This window comes from Meriones unguiculatus, chromosome 10 (genome assembly GCF_030254825.1).
Source record: "Meriones unguiculatus strain TT.TT164.6M chromosome 10, Bangor_MerUng_6.1, whole genome shotgun sequence".
Taxonomy (NCBI): Eukaryota; Metazoa; Chordata; class Mammalia; order Rodentia; family Muridae; genus Meriones; species Meriones unguiculatus.
This window is the reverse complement of record NC_083358.1, coordinates 39,360,065-39,377,889: the sequence shown is the minus strand read 5'-3', so window position 1 is coordinate 39,377,889 and position 17,825 is coordinate 39,360,065. Positions and strand designations below refer to the sequence as shown.

Sequence of the window (17,825 nt, the reverse complement as noted above, 5' to 3'; positions counted from 1 at the left end):
GTGTCAAGATTGAGAATGCTGTGCCTATCTCTTCTATCACGGTGACTGCTCCCCACCCCCAACCCTGATGAACTGAGCATAGTCTGCACCAGAGCAGGAGCCCCAAAGAGTGGATAGCAGTCCCTCTCTGTCTTCTCCGGAGTGTTCAGACGAGGCTTTGCTCCCAAAGGATGCTGATTGGGATTGGCTATGAAGTGTCCTCCCCAAAGACTATGGTTGAAGGCTTGGTCCCCAGGTGCTGTTGATGCTAAGGGATGTCTGTGTTGTGGGGATGCTCATATCCTCAAGGGCGAATCTACACAATTGTTCATTGCTGACCAGGGATGGGACCTGGTTGGAGAAAGGGGGTCTTTGGGAGCATGTCTCTGAAGGCTGTGTCTTGTCCCTGGGCATTCTCTTCTGCTCTGTCTCCTGTCTGATTCACAGTCATCCACTAAGGCTTTCTGTTGCAATAGTCTACTTAGCCTGACATGCAGGGAGCCAACCACAAGTTGAAACTTCTGAAACTGAGCAAAACAAATGCTCCCCGCCCCCCGTCATGTTTTTCTCTCGGCAGTTTCTCTTAAGTATTTTGTCGAAGCGATGCAAATGAAAACAGATGCTTAGCGCAAGAAGTTTGACGACCATTCCTGGGGGTGAAAGGTTAAGCTGTGAACACCTACTGTGTGCTCCCATACAGAAGAACATCGTGTCTATCTGTTCTCATACACTAAGCACAGAGAAGATACCCAAAGTACAGCATACTCAGCGGGAAGCAGGGATACATTGTCACCTGCTTTCAAAGTAGGGACACAGGTCACAGGCCCTGGGGACCACTAGTCTATCCTGTCTTTCTTTGCTCTGGCCATATGCACTACCAGGCAATGTGAAGAAGGACTTTTGCCAAACCCCTTGGAAAGCATGGAGACAGGCGGACAGTATCAATCACAGCAGGTGCTGATGTTGCGAAAGAAAGAGCCAGCTGAGGGATCACCGGGCACCAGGACCGTCTGTGGTGAGACCTGCTACTTCTGGCTAAGAGCTCAGACCCCAGAGCTCAGCAGGAGCTCGGTCTGGATGGAGCACTGGTGAAATGATTGACTGAGTGAATGAAGACCTGGGTCCTGTCCTTCAGGCACTGACATCCTACCAAGGCAGGACTAAGTCCACATCCCTGGAGTCCCCACTGTGTGTATATAGACTACTTTATTTTATTGCTGTATACGAATGTTTTATCTGTGTGTATGCCTGTGTGCCTGCCTAGTGCCTGCAGAGGTCAGAAAAGGGCACTGGATCTTCTGTAACTAGAGTTAGAGACGGGTGGGAGCAACTGAGCCCAGGTCCTCTGCGAGAGCAGCCAGAGCTCTTTGCTCACGGTGCCATATCCCCTGCTTCATATTATCTTATCTCCAAAACAACCCAGGGGGATAGATTTTATTTTCTCGACTCACAAACAAGGAAATTGGGGATCAGAGGGGCAAACTGACTTGCCCAAATGTCACAGCTGATGGACAGGGGAGCCGACATCTGCTCTAGGCTTTTCAGACTTCAGACATGCACACTTACTTGTTCCGGAAAAATAATCTTTATTTCAGAGGCACCAGCTGGACATGTGAGCAGAGAGAGGAGGCTCAGAAGAGTGTCATCAGAGATGGGTTTTGAAGGATGAGTAGGAGTTTATCAGACACTGAAGATATGCAAGCTGGCAAAGGAGGGCAAATGACACATTTGGAAGGTTCCCTGCAGGAACTGGTGGTCTGGGAGCCACGTCTGCCTGTGTCCTGCTGCCGTGCTGCCTCTCAGGGGAGGCAACTCTCTTCTCCCGCGAGCTGGGAGGAAACAGATAGAACCCTAATCTCATGCCAGGAAATCTGCTGTGAGCCCCTCCCCATGCCCCATGCCGAGCCAGCTGTGTTTCTGAGAGGAAGGAAGGGTGGTGTGGGCCACCTGTGATGAGAAGCTTCCTCTGGAAAAGACGAGGGGCTGGGGAGAGCGGAACACTGGCAGTGCATCTGGCCAGGGTGGGTAGGCGAAGGGACACCGGATGGGCAAGTTATCTGTAGGGCCCCTCCCCCCTGTGAGCATGCTCAGAGAGTGTGGGTGTTCGTGCATGTGCGTGTGTTCGTGCATGTGCGTGTGTGCACGTGGGTGCGCGTGTGACAGACCTGTGCCCCTGCTCTGAACGCAGAAGTGGCTAACCACCACCTCTGGCTGGTGTGCTACCCTCTGTGTTTCTTTTCTGTGCCTGGCATTTGGGGACAGACAGGCATCACTTTTGTCTTGTGTGGGCGTGCCCAGCAGGTCTTCCGTAGACTCTTGGAGGTTGAATAGTGATTAGTGATTAGTGAACTGACAGTTTTGCCAAGACACGGTAGACTGCAATCTGCTTCTTACGGAGTTCGTCAGCATCTGCCTGGCTAGAACCCCAGGGTTAAGGGGACCAGGATTGGAGACCTCCAGATGCCCTACCTTTTAAGCTGTGCACGTGTGTGGTTAGCAAGGCCTTAAAATAAAGATAGTGATTGAATCAGGTGTCCTGTGTGGAGGCAAAGGGGAACTGGCTGAGGTAGTCAGGTGGTGGGGGGCATGGAGGGCCACCTGCTCTGCTCCCCAGACTCCTCCTAAGCTCCTTGAAGAGTGCTCACTGAGCCCCTGTTCTCCCCATTCCACCCCTTGCATTTTCTCCCTAGGAAATGCCGCCTTGGTGGCGGGTGTGTAGGTGGTAACCCCCAATCCTGGCCTGAAGCTCAGGGTCTGCTCAGTTGACTGTTATGCTGCCCTCTCCAGACCGCTGTCCAACACAGCTTTTGTTCATTTGTTTTTGGAGCGGGGTCGGATGTCGTTCAGGCTGGCTAGGTAACTGAGAGTGACCTTGAACTCTCCATTCTTCTAACTCCACCTCTCAAATGCTGGGCTCACGGGTGAACACCACCCCACCAGCTCAACAGAACATTGTTGATTCAAGACCAGGCGCTGTAGGCCTTACACCGCCACCTAACAGAACATAAGCCCCAATCCTGACAGCAATTTCTTCACTGAAGGGGCTCAGGCTAAGACTCACAGGGAGCCAAATTCCAGCCAGAGTGGGTGTTAGCAAAGGTCTGGTCCCTCCACAGGATCTAGGTGTGGCTCTGCTGGCTGAGAGGGAGTCTCCTGGGAGACCTGTCGGAGAGGCACCTGCCCAGCCAGGTCACCACTGTTAGCATCACTGATAACAGTGCCACAGTATGGCTAACAGGCTGTAGCTGCAACTAGGGCAGGGGCCACTCCCCAGCTGCTCGGGACAACCCTGCACCAGCTTCCTGCCCAGGCCTCACTTCAGCCAGCACCAGGTGCTCCTCCTGAGAGGACACATAGCGGGGAGGGATCCCAACGAGCAGGCCTCCAGATTCAATTGACGACCACCTCCAGAGGCCAGCCCAGTCTTCAGCCCCCACCTCTTACAAGCAGTCCTCTCTTCAAGCTTCGGCCCGGAAGGCTTCATCCACTCCAGTCAGGCCTGCCTGAGATTATCTAGGTGTTCTGGTGACTTCTGAGCGCCTCGCATGAAAGATAACGCCCAAATCAACAAATCTGCCATTGTGGCTTTGAAGAGACTGTTTCAATCACTTTATTTTGTCTTTATGTCAGGTTTGCCAGATGGCGCGGGTCTTTCTGAGGTCCTGTTCCGAGGGGGCGCAGGCAGAGCTGGTGCAGCTTCAAAGCTCCTTTTTAATCTTTAGCAACATCACAGCGGCGGGAAACTGCCTCGGCTCCCTCAAGTCTCTCCCACAAAAGAGGCGCGGCCCAGGCTCTAATGAAAGCCAGATAAAGGGATGGCTGGAATCAGAAACAGAGGGAAAAGAGCAGTCGTTAGTCTTTCTTGTAGCTGTTTCAAAAGAAATTCTAAGACAAATTATGGCTTTGGGTGTTTTTCTAAAGGACTGAAGCAGGGAGAGGCGCTGGGGGAGGAAGCTTTGACCCCTCAGCACCCTTCCCCTTGCATGAAAGGCAGAGGAAACTGAAGAAAGGCCGAAATACAACAATAAACTTTCCGCGTGTGTGCGTGGGGATGAAAGGCGCGTGGCATAATTAGGGGCGCGGGCTTGGGGCGGGCGGCCGGCCTTACCTTGCCGCCAGCGCTATTAATGAAGAGGCTGTCTCCTTTCTTCTCTGGAAGGGGTGCCTTTGGTTTTCGGGAACAGGGTGGGGTACCAGCCAACGTGACTGACATTGGATGCAGGCTACGAATAATGTGCCTTGTGCCTCTCTGCCACATAAGGGCCCGGGCACCCCTGGGGACCGCCAGTACCCTGTCACCGGTGAGCAGGATGTCGGTACGTCTCCATTCTGCTGCTTTTAAGGCTTCGAGGCCCCTGTGCAGAGGCCCGGAGCAGAACTGTCTGAACCTGCAACCCCAGCCCTCACTCTTGTTCTAGGGAAGGGAGAGGAGGAGGAAAGCCATTAGTTTTAGTTACCTATCTGCCTATCTGGGCTATGTAATTTTTGCTTGTTTATTTGTTGTTGGTTTGTTTTAAGGTTTTATTTATTTATTTAACATGTGTGGGTGTTTTGTCTTCATGTATGGCTGGAGGCCATATGCATGCAGTACCTGGAAGTCACCAGAAGGGGGCGTCAAATCCCCTAGGATTGGAGTTAATGGTGTGAGCCGCCACGTGGGAGCCAAGACTCAAACTCGGGTCCTCCGCAAGTGCAGCCTGTACACGTAACTGCGGAACTGTCTCCCCAGCCTCTGATACAGCAATGTCTTAAAGCCAAAATGGCAAGAGACCCAGGAAAGCTGAGGGAGTCCCTCTGGTGGCTACCTCTCTCTTCACGGAGGTCATGGGAATTCCTATGGATGGTCATCAGCTGTTTGGCAAGGACTTGAGGGGACCAGAAAGCTAAGGTTTGCCAGGCAGGCAGGCGGGCAGGCAGAAGAGGTGAAACTGGACAGGATGAGGGAGGGCCTCGTGGAGAAGTCAGGTGGATGGGACTGGCTCCTGAGCATCCTTGTCAAGGTACCACTGTCTGGAAGACGGTGGAGCAACATCAATCCCAGGATTGCCTCCAGATGCAAAAGGATTCTTCAGGGTCACGTGGCTGCTCGGGAACAAAGTATGAAAGGTACTGGAGGATTCAGAGGCTGGGGGTTGGGATCTCTCATGTACAGCGTGGTCAGTTTGTATCCTGTGGGAGAGGAGGATGACGGAGTCTGACACCCTCGCCCACCTCTTCACTGGGTGGCATGGGCCCGTTCGGGTGACCTAACTCTTCAGATGTTCATCTCTATGTGCACTCCTGGCTGAGTGGGTGCTGGGGTGCTACGACGTAGAGGACCCCAAGATGACTGAGGAGCTGAGGCCAGTTGGTGGGTAGGGGAGAGGGCTGTGAGTTGATGAGGGCTGGATTCATACTGGGGGTGAAGGACAGAGCTGGGTGCCCTAGCTGGTGTTTCAGGGCTCTGGGCTGTATCTGTGGTGGATACTTCAAGTAGACGCTTGTAACCATGTCGGGAGGCAGATTGCCACTGCTCGGCTTTCTTTATAGGACGCATAGGCCTGATCAAGCAATCCTTGCTGGCAGTACTGTGCAGTGGGGGAGGCTCACATCCTGCCCATGTCTGCTGGGGCTTGTTGGCTCCTCAGCTTCTTATCTGGGAACTCTGAACAAATGAATTGCCCTTCCTCTGTGCCTCACTTTCCTCATCTGCGAAAAGGGACCAATAATTGCACTTACCTTAAGGGTGGTCATGAGATTAAATGAGTTGCACAGCAGGATCCTGAACACATGTGCCCAATAACCAGAGCTGTTTTGATGGTGGTTGGTGGTGTGCCGAGTGGAGATTTCAGCCTTCCGTGTCAGCCAGAACAAGGCTGGCAATCTACCAGAGATGACATCCCCAGTCAAGCTTGAATGGTGGGAGGGTCCTCCAGCAAATGACCTTTTCATTCTTATTCTTCCTTGTCTTCTGGCAACACACTCCTGTTTTATGGACTTCCTTGCAGTTAAAACGTGGGGCTGTGTCTACTATGGTCATGTGACCCTCTTTCTCAGCCACTGTGATTGGCTCAGGAAGATCGGTAGCCCAAGCCAAGTGAATCCTCCCAGATTTGTGGTTCCAAGAGTATTAGAGATGATCCACTTCTCAGCTGCTGTGGAGGCGCAGGCCTGTCACCCCAGCACTCGGTGCAGAGTCAGGATAATCTGGAGTTCAAGGCCTGCCTAGTCTAAGTAGATGGAATGCCACCTTCTCCCGCTTCGTAAAGGGAGCTTTGCCAGAAGGAACAAATGAGACCATTTGTCTAACAATACAGAACGATGGGCGAGGGGGGAAGAATGATTGAATGAAGAGGCAGCTCTGCCTCTGTTCACGACCTTGGCGGAAGCAAACACGTTTGCAATGAAGAGGCTTGACTTGAGATTCTTGCAGTTCAATGGGTCCTGATCTATGGAGACTGGCTTGAGGACCGAGGGTTGTCCCACCCACGATCACAATTCTTTCTTACCTAGAAGCTCACAGTCTCAGATGAACTGCGCCATGGGAGAGCGGCAGCCGCCATGGGACCAGCTGGAATGGAGTGGGGTTGGTATGGCTGCGGTGGCACTGAGTCTTCCGGAGGGGGTAGTCACTGGGATGAGCTGGCTTCTGGCATGGAGAGTAGATAACGGAGAGGCGAGCATTCTCGGCACATGGTGGAACTCTGGCTAAAGATGCCCTCTAGGAAGAGAGACTAGAGGGTGTGTGGGAGGAAGTAGCCAGTCTTGTCTGGCTGAAAGGCTAGTTGGCTGAGTGATGGAGAGTTGGGTCTGGCAGAGCGTGCGGCTGTCGCACTTCTTATACCTTGGATTTTATGGGCTGGACAATGGGCGTCATGGAGGTACATTAGTACCTTTATTATTTAATAAATTTTTTTTTTGTGTGTGTGTGTGGGGATATGGGGCTGCTTTAGACTGTTCATTGCAGCTGACTATGATTTGCCTCATGCTCTAGCAGAGGCGTGGTTTTGCCAGCTGCATAAACTTTCTGCGACTGTGTGATGTTTGGTATTCTGGGAACTGAGAGTACATAAATGCTAGGGCCTGATAGGCAGTGTGGGTGGTTGTTGGTCATTCAGGGAGGTTGGTGGTTGGTTGTGGTTTGTTAGTAGTCATGCTCAAAGAAGAAACAAAAGAAAAGAAACTAGATTCACAGATCTCTATCTCTCCCCTCTATTCTTCTGTCTCTCATATCTGGTGATAGGGGATGAAGCTGGGGGAATTAAGGGTGGGAAAAAGAAGAACCCACAAAGTAGCAAACACAGGAGTTTGTTGTATGCTAGCTGGGCTTGCTTCTTGGAGGAATGGCTCCATTTTCCTCGAGGAACCCCTCTCCCACCTCAGTCCATGTGGTTTGCTTGAGTAGGACTCACTCCACACCTAAAAAGACCCTAGAGTGAGCTAACTGTAGACCTGTCCTTCAGCTCAGTTGCTTGTTGCAATGCAGGCCATGCGTCCACTTGAACCACACAGCCAGGCTGGCTGCTTTTGTCACATGAGTCATAGAAAAGGAATTCTATGTTTTAGTGGGCCTGGGGCTGATAGGAGGTGAAGCTGGGACCTCTGGAGCCCCTACAAGGCACAATGGAGTCTATAGATAAAAGCTGTGTTGGATAAGAGGTGAGGACAAGGCCTGAAGCCACTATTGGAACCCCTGAATCAGGCCTCTCACTGGACAGTTCATGAGACTGGGACAATGACTCTGATTTGAGCTTTCTGTAGTTTGCTGTTAAGGGTCCATGAGGCCATGGTCGCAGCCATAAGCCTGAAAAGCTGTGTGCATATACCCGTATGTACAGGAGAAATGGAGAAGCATGGCAGGAAGACCTGCCTAAGCCTGAATATCCAAAGGAGCGTATATTCTGCCGGCAGGCCCTGGGCCTGTGGGAGAAGCCTTTCCTGCAGTAAGTGTGAACTCCACCAGAATGTAGATGCTCCAGTGGTGGCTGTTTCCCCACTGCCAGGAGGAAGGAGGAAATTCCAAACGACTGTGCCGGTCCTGAGAACTTGAGGAGTGGCAGGCTCCATCCTGGCTGAATTTCTGATGGAGCCATCCTCCTAATCCCCAGGCCTGGTCTTTTACATAACAGTGTGTACTTTCTAGAATTCCACCAAACCAACAGCAAACCCTTCTGAAGATGGAGCCTCCATGAAAGGCAGAAGTAAAAGGTTGTCACCAAAGGTGTCAGGCAGGGTGGTGGGTGGGGCAGTGGGTGGGAGCTGGGAATAGGTGAGGGAGGGATCAGAGACAGGGGACAGATTGGTGGGGAAAAGACCAAAGAATACGGTGAGGACAGTCTTGGACTCTGGGACACTACCCTGATGGTGTTGCCCTGAGCAAGGATTTTAGTGTAACTAATTAATTAATTTTAATTTTTATGATGCCAGGGGTTGAACCTAGTGTTCAACTTTACCACTGATTGGGCTATCTTCCCAGACTCTTTCATGTTAAACAGAAATATACTTATTTTGGTGTGTGTGTATGTGTGCAAGTGTGCGTGCATGTGTGTGCTTGTGGTGTGTGTGCATATGTGCATGCACGCGTATGTGCTCTTTCAGAGGACCCGGGTTCAATTCCCAGCAACCACATGGCAGCTCACAGCTGTCTGTAACTCCAAGATCTGGCATCCTGTGCTGGATGGGGCATTGGATCCTCTAACAGCTGGTGTGATGGAGAGTTGTGTGCTGCCTGGTGTGGGTGCTAGGAACTGAACTTGGGCCTCTGCAGAAGCAAGTAGCTCCTAACTGCTGACTGTCTTTCCGGGCTCCTGTTTGTACTTTCTATTCTAAGACAGGGTCTCACTATACACGTACTGGCCTTGGACTCATTCTGTAGCCCAGGGCAGGGCTTGAACTTGTGATCTTCCTCCCCCAGCCTTCCAAATACCTAGGATTACAGGCTTGCACCATCAGGCCCTCTACAAGTTAATTTATTTGGTAGGCAAAGCCAGGAAGCAGTGAAAAGAGATCAAGAAAATGAACCAAGATGTTCTGGTAAGGGGGGGGGGCAATAGCCCTTTAACAAATGCTTTCTTATGCTCATGACAAAAAGGTTCTTACCATGTTTGATCTTAATCTGATAGTGTAGGATAGCTGAATTAAGTAGGAGAGATGTAAGACATACCAGTCTGATTTCTGTGGCTTTAACAGACTATTCAAGGCTGGGTACTTTAGAAAGGAAAAATGGGTTTAGTTTACAGTTTTGGAGACTGAAACGCCAACCTAAAGTGGCTCCCATGTGTTTGGACTCTGATGACATTGCAATGGCAAGGGGATGTGCAAAGGAGGTCATATGGTGACAAAGGAAACCTGAGAGCTTCAAGGGTCAAGTGTGTGTGTGTGTGTGTGTGTGTGTGTGTGTGCGTGTGTTCACATGTGCAAGCCAGAGGTTGAAGCTGGTGTCTTCCACTATTGCCCCTCACCTTAGATTTTAAGATAAAGTCTCTCATGAAACCTGGCACTTGCCATTTCAGCTGGATTGCCTTCCAGCAAGCCCCAGAGATCCTCCCGTCTCTGCTTCTCCACTGTTGGGGTCACAGGTGTGTGCTGACACGTCTGGCTGCTGGGATCTGAACTCAGGTTCTCATACTTGCATAGCAAAGAGTTTGCCCACCGAGGCATCTTCCCAGCTCACAGGCCTGCTCTTTTTAATAACATTTTCTATCTGTGAGAACTCCACCAGACCAATATTAATCACTTCTGAGGGTGGAGCCCCCTTGACATAATGCCTTCAGTCAGGCTCCACTTCTTAAAGGTTCCAGAGCCTCCATGACACACACAGGGACCAAGCTTCCTGCACAGGGGCCTTTAGGAATAGTCTACAGCATACAGATGGTTCCCACGCACTGGCACTAGCTGGCTTTGGCACACCCTGGGAAGCAAGGAAGGAGAGGGAGGAAGGCAGTCCAAAATGGAGTGTAATTAAGCCAGGAACCTGTAAACACCTGAAGCTTCATGCTGATAGGGAGTGGAAGGGACACACTTGTGTCATCTCACCCATGGGCTGGACTGCAAATCTTCAGAGTCTCCACAGGGCAGTGGTTGAGGCTCTTCCCCAGGGCCTGATAATTGGCAGATATGGTACTTCTAGCCAGGCCAGGGGTGTGTTTGCTGGAGAAAGAGGCCTGGGGGCTACCTGGCAAAGCTGGGCTTTGAGAAATGTGGTCCTTGGATTGTTGCCAGCAGCAGCCAGGGCCTTCCTTCTAAACCCCTTACAGCTGCCTCCATCAGGTCTGCCTTCCAGTGAGATGAGAAAGCCCCTTTAACACTTAGATGCCATTTTGACGTTCTCTGGGTTTGTGGGTTTCTTCTTCATTTCTTCTGTCTGGCCTCTGTAAGGGTAGTGGTGAGGGTCATATTATGATGGGCTTTGCAGGGTTAAATTCCCAGGAGTGCCAGAGAAAATCCTCTTTGTTGTTGTTCTTATGTTTTTTTAATTTTTATTTTTTTATTATATATATATGTATACACACACACACACACACACACACACACACACACATATATATATATATAGTGTGTGTGTCAGGTTTCTATGTAGCTTGGAACTCAGGAGCATCCCACCTCAGCTTCCAATGATGGGTTCACAGGGTGTACCACTGTGCTCAGCCCCATTTTCTTGGATATCAAATCCATTGATAACTTGATGACTGGTAGCTTGCTGTGTAGCACCTAACTGTGGCTCATTGACACAAAAAACTATGATTTTTCTGAACTCATTTCTGGACACAGGAATGTGGCCTGCCCTGCATAGGATAGGCTTGATGTGGTGGGGACAGAAATGGCCCTTTAGGTTGAGCACCAGGAAACCATGGGTAAAATCTTCCAGACAGGGTGGCCCTCAGGTGTTTCTTAGGCCTGGTATGGATGGACCCTTCCCAGCCTCACACTAACCTCCTCAAGGAGGCAGTGTTGACACCTTCTGCTGCCATCCTGTGACTCCCTCTCCTGGACTCCTCCAGGACCTGTTCCCCAGAGAGCTGCCTCCAGGATTCCTGCTCAGCTTTCAGTGGTTCTCCTAAAATCCATGTTATGAATGAAAACCCCACTTCCCGGTGCTAATGGTCTTAGGAAGTAGGGCCTCGGAGGTGATTTGGATTCAAAGAGGGCATGAAAGCACACCACAAGATGGCGTGAGTGGCTTTATGGGAAGAGAAAGAGAGGCCAGAGTGGGCATTCTCTTTCTAATTTGAACCATGTAAATGTGTGGTAAGAAGGCCCTTACCAGATTCAGGCATCAAGTTCCAATCTCCAGACCTGTGAGCCAATAAACCTTTGTGGTTTATAAATTTCCCAGTCTCAAGTGTTTTGTTAAAGCAACAAGAAAAAGAAAAAAGAAAAAAAGAAAAAAAAAAAAAAAAAAAAAGGGCTAAGACAAGAGCCAGTCTAGGCTTCTGTGCTAGACGTCCTACCGGTGGTAACTTATTTCCCATCCTTCACCACCTTAAGTATGGTACAGCATGAAGGACTTGACAGTTTTAATGTCTGGGTGAAGAATCAAAGAATGTGAAAACGCCAGCAAGCAGGCGCTGAAGGCAAAAAGCAGCCAGTCTGCATATCTGGCCCCTTGTCACCAGAGCCCTGTGAACCCACTTGTGAGATGACTGTTCCTTGGCTAGTTCCTCTCCTGGTGTGGAGTGGCTCTGGCCTCTGCTCTGCTCATGTCCAGTGGCACAGGAGCTTATGTTGTTCCAGTGTCCACCTTTCTCAGAGTTTTCCACTCCTCCCCAGCACCCTGACACCCCTCTGTCCCTGCTGGTACCACTGGGCCAGCGCTCTGTGGTTCTGGCAGACTTTGGGAAGCACCTTGGTCAAGTGACTCCTTGCTGTAGGCCTTGGCTGTGGCTCTCTATTGCCGTGAAGAGGGGGACCTAGACTCCATGATGTTCAACAAGAGCCTGAGGGAGCTGGACCCGAGGAAGACCTAGGGCCTTTCCCCATTCAAACAGCTCTCCCCACCTCGGACTCAAACCACTTCTAGATCTTTGAACCCGAACTCTCACTCCCAGGCCTAACTCTGTGCAGACTGTTCTCTTTGTCCCAACATACTTCCTCCCCTGGCAAATTCTGTTGTATCTACCCAGGTCAGCTTACATATGACTTGCAGGGAGCAGGCGCTCTTGAACCCTGTGCTCTCCTGAAGCCCTGGGCGTGGCCTATGCTTGCTGGGATGGGCCTTTCTCTCCGGTGAAGGATAAACTTGCAGGTCAGAGCCAGGATTGACACCAGTCATGGAACCTCACTCCGTGTCTGGGGAGAAAATCAGAAGGCCTTTCCCCTCGTCCTCCCCCAGGAGTGAATTCGAGATGCCTGGGTCCCCTGGAGGAGACAGGACTTCTGCTTGGTGGCCTTTGTGCCCTTAGGTCCTTGAGGAAGAGAAGGGAGGAAGAAATGGCCAGGAGGAGGGAGGGCAGGAGGGGGAATAAAGGAGCTGCTTCATGGCCTGGAAGAAATGTGTCTGCAAGTCTCTCTCATCTCTGGTCCGAGAGTCACACAGAAGAACTCAGGGTCCCTGTCAAAGTTTCAGGCAAAAACAATAACTTGGTTCTGACCTTGCTCTCTTCAAAAAGCAAGTTGCTGCTGAGCTGCAACATCAAAAAGAATAAATAATTGTTTTTCTTTTTTGTTGTTATGATATGGATCGTCTGAGCGGTTAGTGGTAAGCAAGCGGCTTTGATTCCACTCTGGCTCCCCAGCGCTCCATCCCCTCTTTATGTCAGCAGGCTCCTGTTTCCACCCCAGGACAGCAGAATCCCTTGATTAAATTCATATTTGTTTTAATCTTTCCCTGTGTCTGATCTCCAGCTCAAAGATGGTCAGGGAAAAAAAAAAAAACCCAGCTGCCCCGCTGCAGCCATGGGAGGGCCCGTGTCAGCCCCCACGCTGTTTCTTCTGCCCGGTGTGATAAGGCAGCCAGCCTGCGGTGCTCGCCTGGGCCCATGGTGCCAGCCCCAGGCTGGCATTGCCGGTGGCTGAAGGGACACCTATGGAGCTGCTGGCTACAGGAGACCAAAGGAGGCCAGGCATGAGGCCAGCCACGATGGTGTCAACCTTGGGCTGGACCCTAGTGGAGGACTTGGCATGCCAGAATTTTCTTTAAGTTGTTTTTTTTTTTTTTTAAATATGAGTTTAGAGACGGACCAGCTTCGCCCGAATAACTATGTTAAAAATCATATGCAACTTTATTTTTTTCTTTATTTTATTCTTCTACAGTGTTGGGGATCAAACCCAGAGCCTCCCACACGTTAGGCAAGCACTCTGACACTGAGCTCAGCCATGAGGAATTTTGAATTTGAAAAATTTATGAAAGTTGGGTGCACAGAATAGCGTGTTACCCTACTTGGTTTGTTGCTAATCGGTGCCATTTGTCTGCGTTCTATGCATGACTCTTGCTGCTTCCCCAATCTCCCAACCCTCCGACGCTTTTGGTGAACAGCCTGAAATACACAATGTGGATTTGAACATAGATGTGATTGAGTGTTTATTTATTTATTTGAGACAGGATCTCATACAGCCCATGCTGACCTGAAAGTTCATGTACCCCACGATGACCTTCAACTTCTGATCCTCCTGCCTCTACCTCCTGAGTGGGGAAATACAGATGTTCGCCACCACACCTGGCTTTATTCAGTGCTAAGGACTGAACACCTGGCTTCCTGTATGTCAGGCAAGCACTCTGCTGAGTGAGCTACATCTTCACCCTGTATGTATGTTTTTGATTGTGGTAAATATACACATGACTTACCAAATGCATTTTATCTATAGAAAGGGATAGTTGGGTCTTTCTATTCAGGAATTCCATGACTCCAGATTTAACCAACCACTGATGGCATTAACAAAACAAAACAAAGGGGGCATGTAGCTCCATAGTGAAGAACCATTCGTTGCTCTTCAGGAGGAGTGGGGTTCAATTCCTAGCATCCACATGGCTCTCACAACTGCCTGTACTTCAGTCTGGGGCATCTGGTGTTCTCTTCTGGGTTCCTTGTGCACTGCATACATATGGTACACACATAGATGCAGGCAAAAACACCTACACACATTAAAAAATAAAAATGAAAAATGGCTTTCTTTCTTCTTTTTTTTTTTTTTTTTTTTGTGGTGCCTCCTAAGCAGTTGGCTGTGTCAAGATGAAGCTGAATATCTCTTTCCCAGCCACCAGCTGTCAGGAACTCATTGAAGTGGACAGTGAATACAAACTTTGTTCTTTCTATGAGGAGCGCATGGACACAAAAATAGCTGTTGATGCTTTGGGTGAAGAGTAGAAGGGTTATGTGGTTCGAATCAACAGCAGGAACAACAAAAAAGGTTTTCCCACTAAGCAAGATGTTTCAACCCACAACAGAGTACAACTGCTGTTGAGTAAGGAGCATTCTTGTTACAGGCCAAGGAGAACTGAAGAGAGAAAGTCTATTTACAGGCACATCATGGATGCCAAGGTGAGTGTTCTTGGTTATTGTAATAGATAAGTAAGTAGACAAATAAACAAATAAATAAGGAGAGAAGAAAATTTCTGTACTGGCAGATACTACTGTGCCTTGGCAATTGAAGCATAAAGGAGCTAAGAGAAGCCAGAAACTTTTCAGGGTCTCCAAGGAAGATGATGTCCAACAATAGGTTGTCAGAAAGCCCTTATACAAAGAAGAAGCCCAGGACCAAAGCAGCCAAGATTCAGCATCTCATTACTCCACCTGCCCTACAACACTGACTGATGCATTGCTGATGCATTTTTCTGAAGAAACAACGCACTGACATTATATGGGCGGAACAGGTTATGTTTAGGAATATATATGTATGTACATGTATGCAGGCAATAATGGTAAAAAAATGAGGTCATGTGTTTGAGGGAGAATGGGAAGTGGCATCTGGGAGGGTTTGGGGAGAGGAAAGGGAAGGGAGAAAAATGTTATTGTAATCCTCCACTCCCTCTCACCCCCCGCCCCCCCCAAAAAAAAAAAAAAAAACCAAACACTGAAGAGGATAAAGAATATGCTAAACTCTTGGCTAAAAGAATAAAGGAAGCCAAAGAAAAATTCCAGGAATGGATCACCAAGAGAGGTCAGCTGTCTTGGATAAGAGCTTCTACTTTTAAGTCCAGTCAAAAATAAGTCATTTAGAGTAAGGCATAAATTATCTGACCTTGAAAGAAAAAAAATGAAATAGAATAATTCTAGAAAGTCCCAAGAGAAAGGTTGCTCCTGCCTCCTGCCAAGCCGTACGCCAAGCATGCTGCTGGGTTAGTTTTTGTCACCTTGACTCAAGCAAGGGTCACCTGGGATGAGGAAACCTATTGAGAAGATACCTCTATCAGATTGGCCTGTAGGCAAGACTGTGGTACACGATCCTGACCAATGTTTGTTGTGGGAGATCTCAGCCTACTGTGGGCAGTGGCACCCTGGGCAGGTGGTCCTGAGTTGTATGAAAAAGCAGGCTGAGAAAGTCATGGGGATCAAGCCACTAACCACCATCCTTCCATGCTCTCTGCTTCAGTTCTCGTTTCCAGGTTCCTGCCTTGACCTCTGCCCTGACTTTCCTTCATGATGTACTATATGCTGTAAACGCAAATAAACCCCCTTCCCCCAAGTTCCTTTTGCCCACATTGTTTTATCACAATACTAGAGAGCTAAGGCGTGTGGGGTAACCTGTTTTCAGTTCTTTGTACTTCACAATGCCTTGGTTTCCCTCCAGTGCTGGTCATAGAGTGACACCCACCTCAGCTCTCATTCATGCATTATTAGATCTACAGCATTGTTATATTTTAAAAAAAGATTATTTTATTATTTTGTGTGTAAGGGTGTTTTGCTTGCTTGTGTGGCTGTGCACCGCATGCATGCCTGGTGCCTTTGGAGGCCAGAAGAGGGGGTTGGATGCTCTGGAACTGGAGTCACAGGTGGTTGTTAGCTGCTATGTGGGTGCTGGGAATCAGACTCCTGTCCTCCAGAAGAGCAGCCAGTGCTTTTAATGGCTCAGTCATTTCTCCAGCTTCCTGATGTGTTTGATGTTAGTGTTTGAACAGACAACAGCTGTGGAGAGCTGTTTGTTTGGCAAGCTGCTTTGCTATTGAGTATTCAGTAAAAAACATGTTTTCACCCTGGCCTTTACTTTGAGACAGAGATAAGCAGGATGTTTTGCCAAGTTCCTTTAACTTGTTTGTGTGACCTTGGACCATATCTGCTACAGGGAAGTGGTTTAAGAAAACAAGTTTAAAAAAAAAAAAAAAGAAAACAAGTTTGGCTATTCCATGAACCCCTTCTTGTATTAATGTGACTTGTTTTGCTTTGTCTATAAAAAAAGGAATTGTGGAATAAACTCCAGGCTGCAGTTTTTACTGACAGTCCTCTTGAACTGATCCCTTGTGTCTTGCTTTATTTCTTTCAGTCCTCACTCCCCACTCAGCTACTGTCATTTACGTGGTGTTTGTATTGTAAGTAATCCAGAGATTATTCAAAGCCCATGGGAGGATATGCATGTGCTATATAGGTGCAAAGAGCTGGAGTTCTGTATCTGCTGGGGATCCTGGAACCCATCAGCTGTGTTCTGTTTGGGGTAACAGTTAAGAGACAGGTTGAGGTCTCCAAAACTCCAGCTTTGCCATTTGCTGGAAATTACATAGCCTCAGTGCCTCAGTTTCCCCATCTTTGGGGAAAATTTCCCCCATTTTATAGAGTTGGCCAGAGGAAAAGCCTAAGTGAGTTGTTTATGATCCGAATGTGAAGTGATCCCACAAACCTGTGTTTTGAATCACTGTCTAACGCTTCTCCCCAGAAGTTGGCACTGTTTTAGGAGGCTGTGGAGCCACTGTGAGGCAGGGCTTAGCTGGTAGAAGCAGACCACGAAGGAGGACCTTGGAAAGGTATAGCTGGGCCTTTGGGTCTATCTTTTTGCTGTGTCCCGGTCACTGCCACATTTTCCTACTACCCCAGGCAGAGCCACCAGGCCTTCCGATATGATGGATTCCACCCATGAGCCAAAATAAGCCTTTTCTCCCTCGATCAGTACAATGAGAAAAGTAAGTAGTACAGAGTTAACTATAAACAGCAGGAATACGGTGGGCTGGTGTGAAGTGAAGGCGCACAAGTGTCAGCTCTGTCCACTTTGACAGTTCTCTTTGCTCTGTCTCTCAGCCCAGGCCTGCTACTTGTTGTGTGTGCAGCTGGTTCTTTGCTGCAAGCTGTATACCATGGGATGCATTGCTTACATTAAAGTTACTGACCCCCCAAACACAACTGACTTGTTGACAATGAAGCCCCCCACAAGCACCCCTTTGCAGGCAAGTGGAAGGAATTCTCTATTGGAACCAGGTCCTGGATTGGCTAAGGGTAGGCACACTTTTTTCTTTCTTCTCTCTCTCTCTCTCTCTCTATTTATGTGTATTAATGTTTTGCTGAGTATTTTGGTTGTGTTCAGGCTGCTAGATTAGAAGGTGCCCCCTCACTTGTCTGTCACTAGTTTGGTGGGGGCTCTGATTAGACAAGCCCTCTGTTCTCCTGCCTGTGGAGGTGCCTTTCAGTTGCAAGGATGACAATGTTTATTGAGTTCTTGCCATACACACAGTTCAAGTACTGCACAAAGTTTAGCTGACTCCGGTGGTGGTGGTTGGTGAGGTAACAATTACCCTTTGGTGTAGGTGCCCTTAATCTCATCCCATTTTACAATGTGAGAACTAAGACCCAGAGAGGAAAGTTAATAGCACGAGGAAACAGAACCGGTGTGTGCTGTTCCAACCAGAAACCTCAGGCAGTCTGGCATCAGGCCTTTCTTCTCTGCCTCTTTGGCCTTAACTTTGTTTTTATTTTTTTGGCATTGCTGAGGGTGCAATCCGTGGTGCC

At 49.0% G+C, this 17,825-nt stretch overlaps 1 pseudogene; it reads left to right on the top strand.

Moving 5' to 3' along the window:
• Positions 1–14,126: 14,126 nt before the first annotated feature.
• Positions 14,127–15,104, top strand: LOC110560800 (small ribosomal subunit protein eS6-like; annotated as a pseudogene).
• Positions 15,105–17,825: the final 2,721 nt, after the last annotated feature.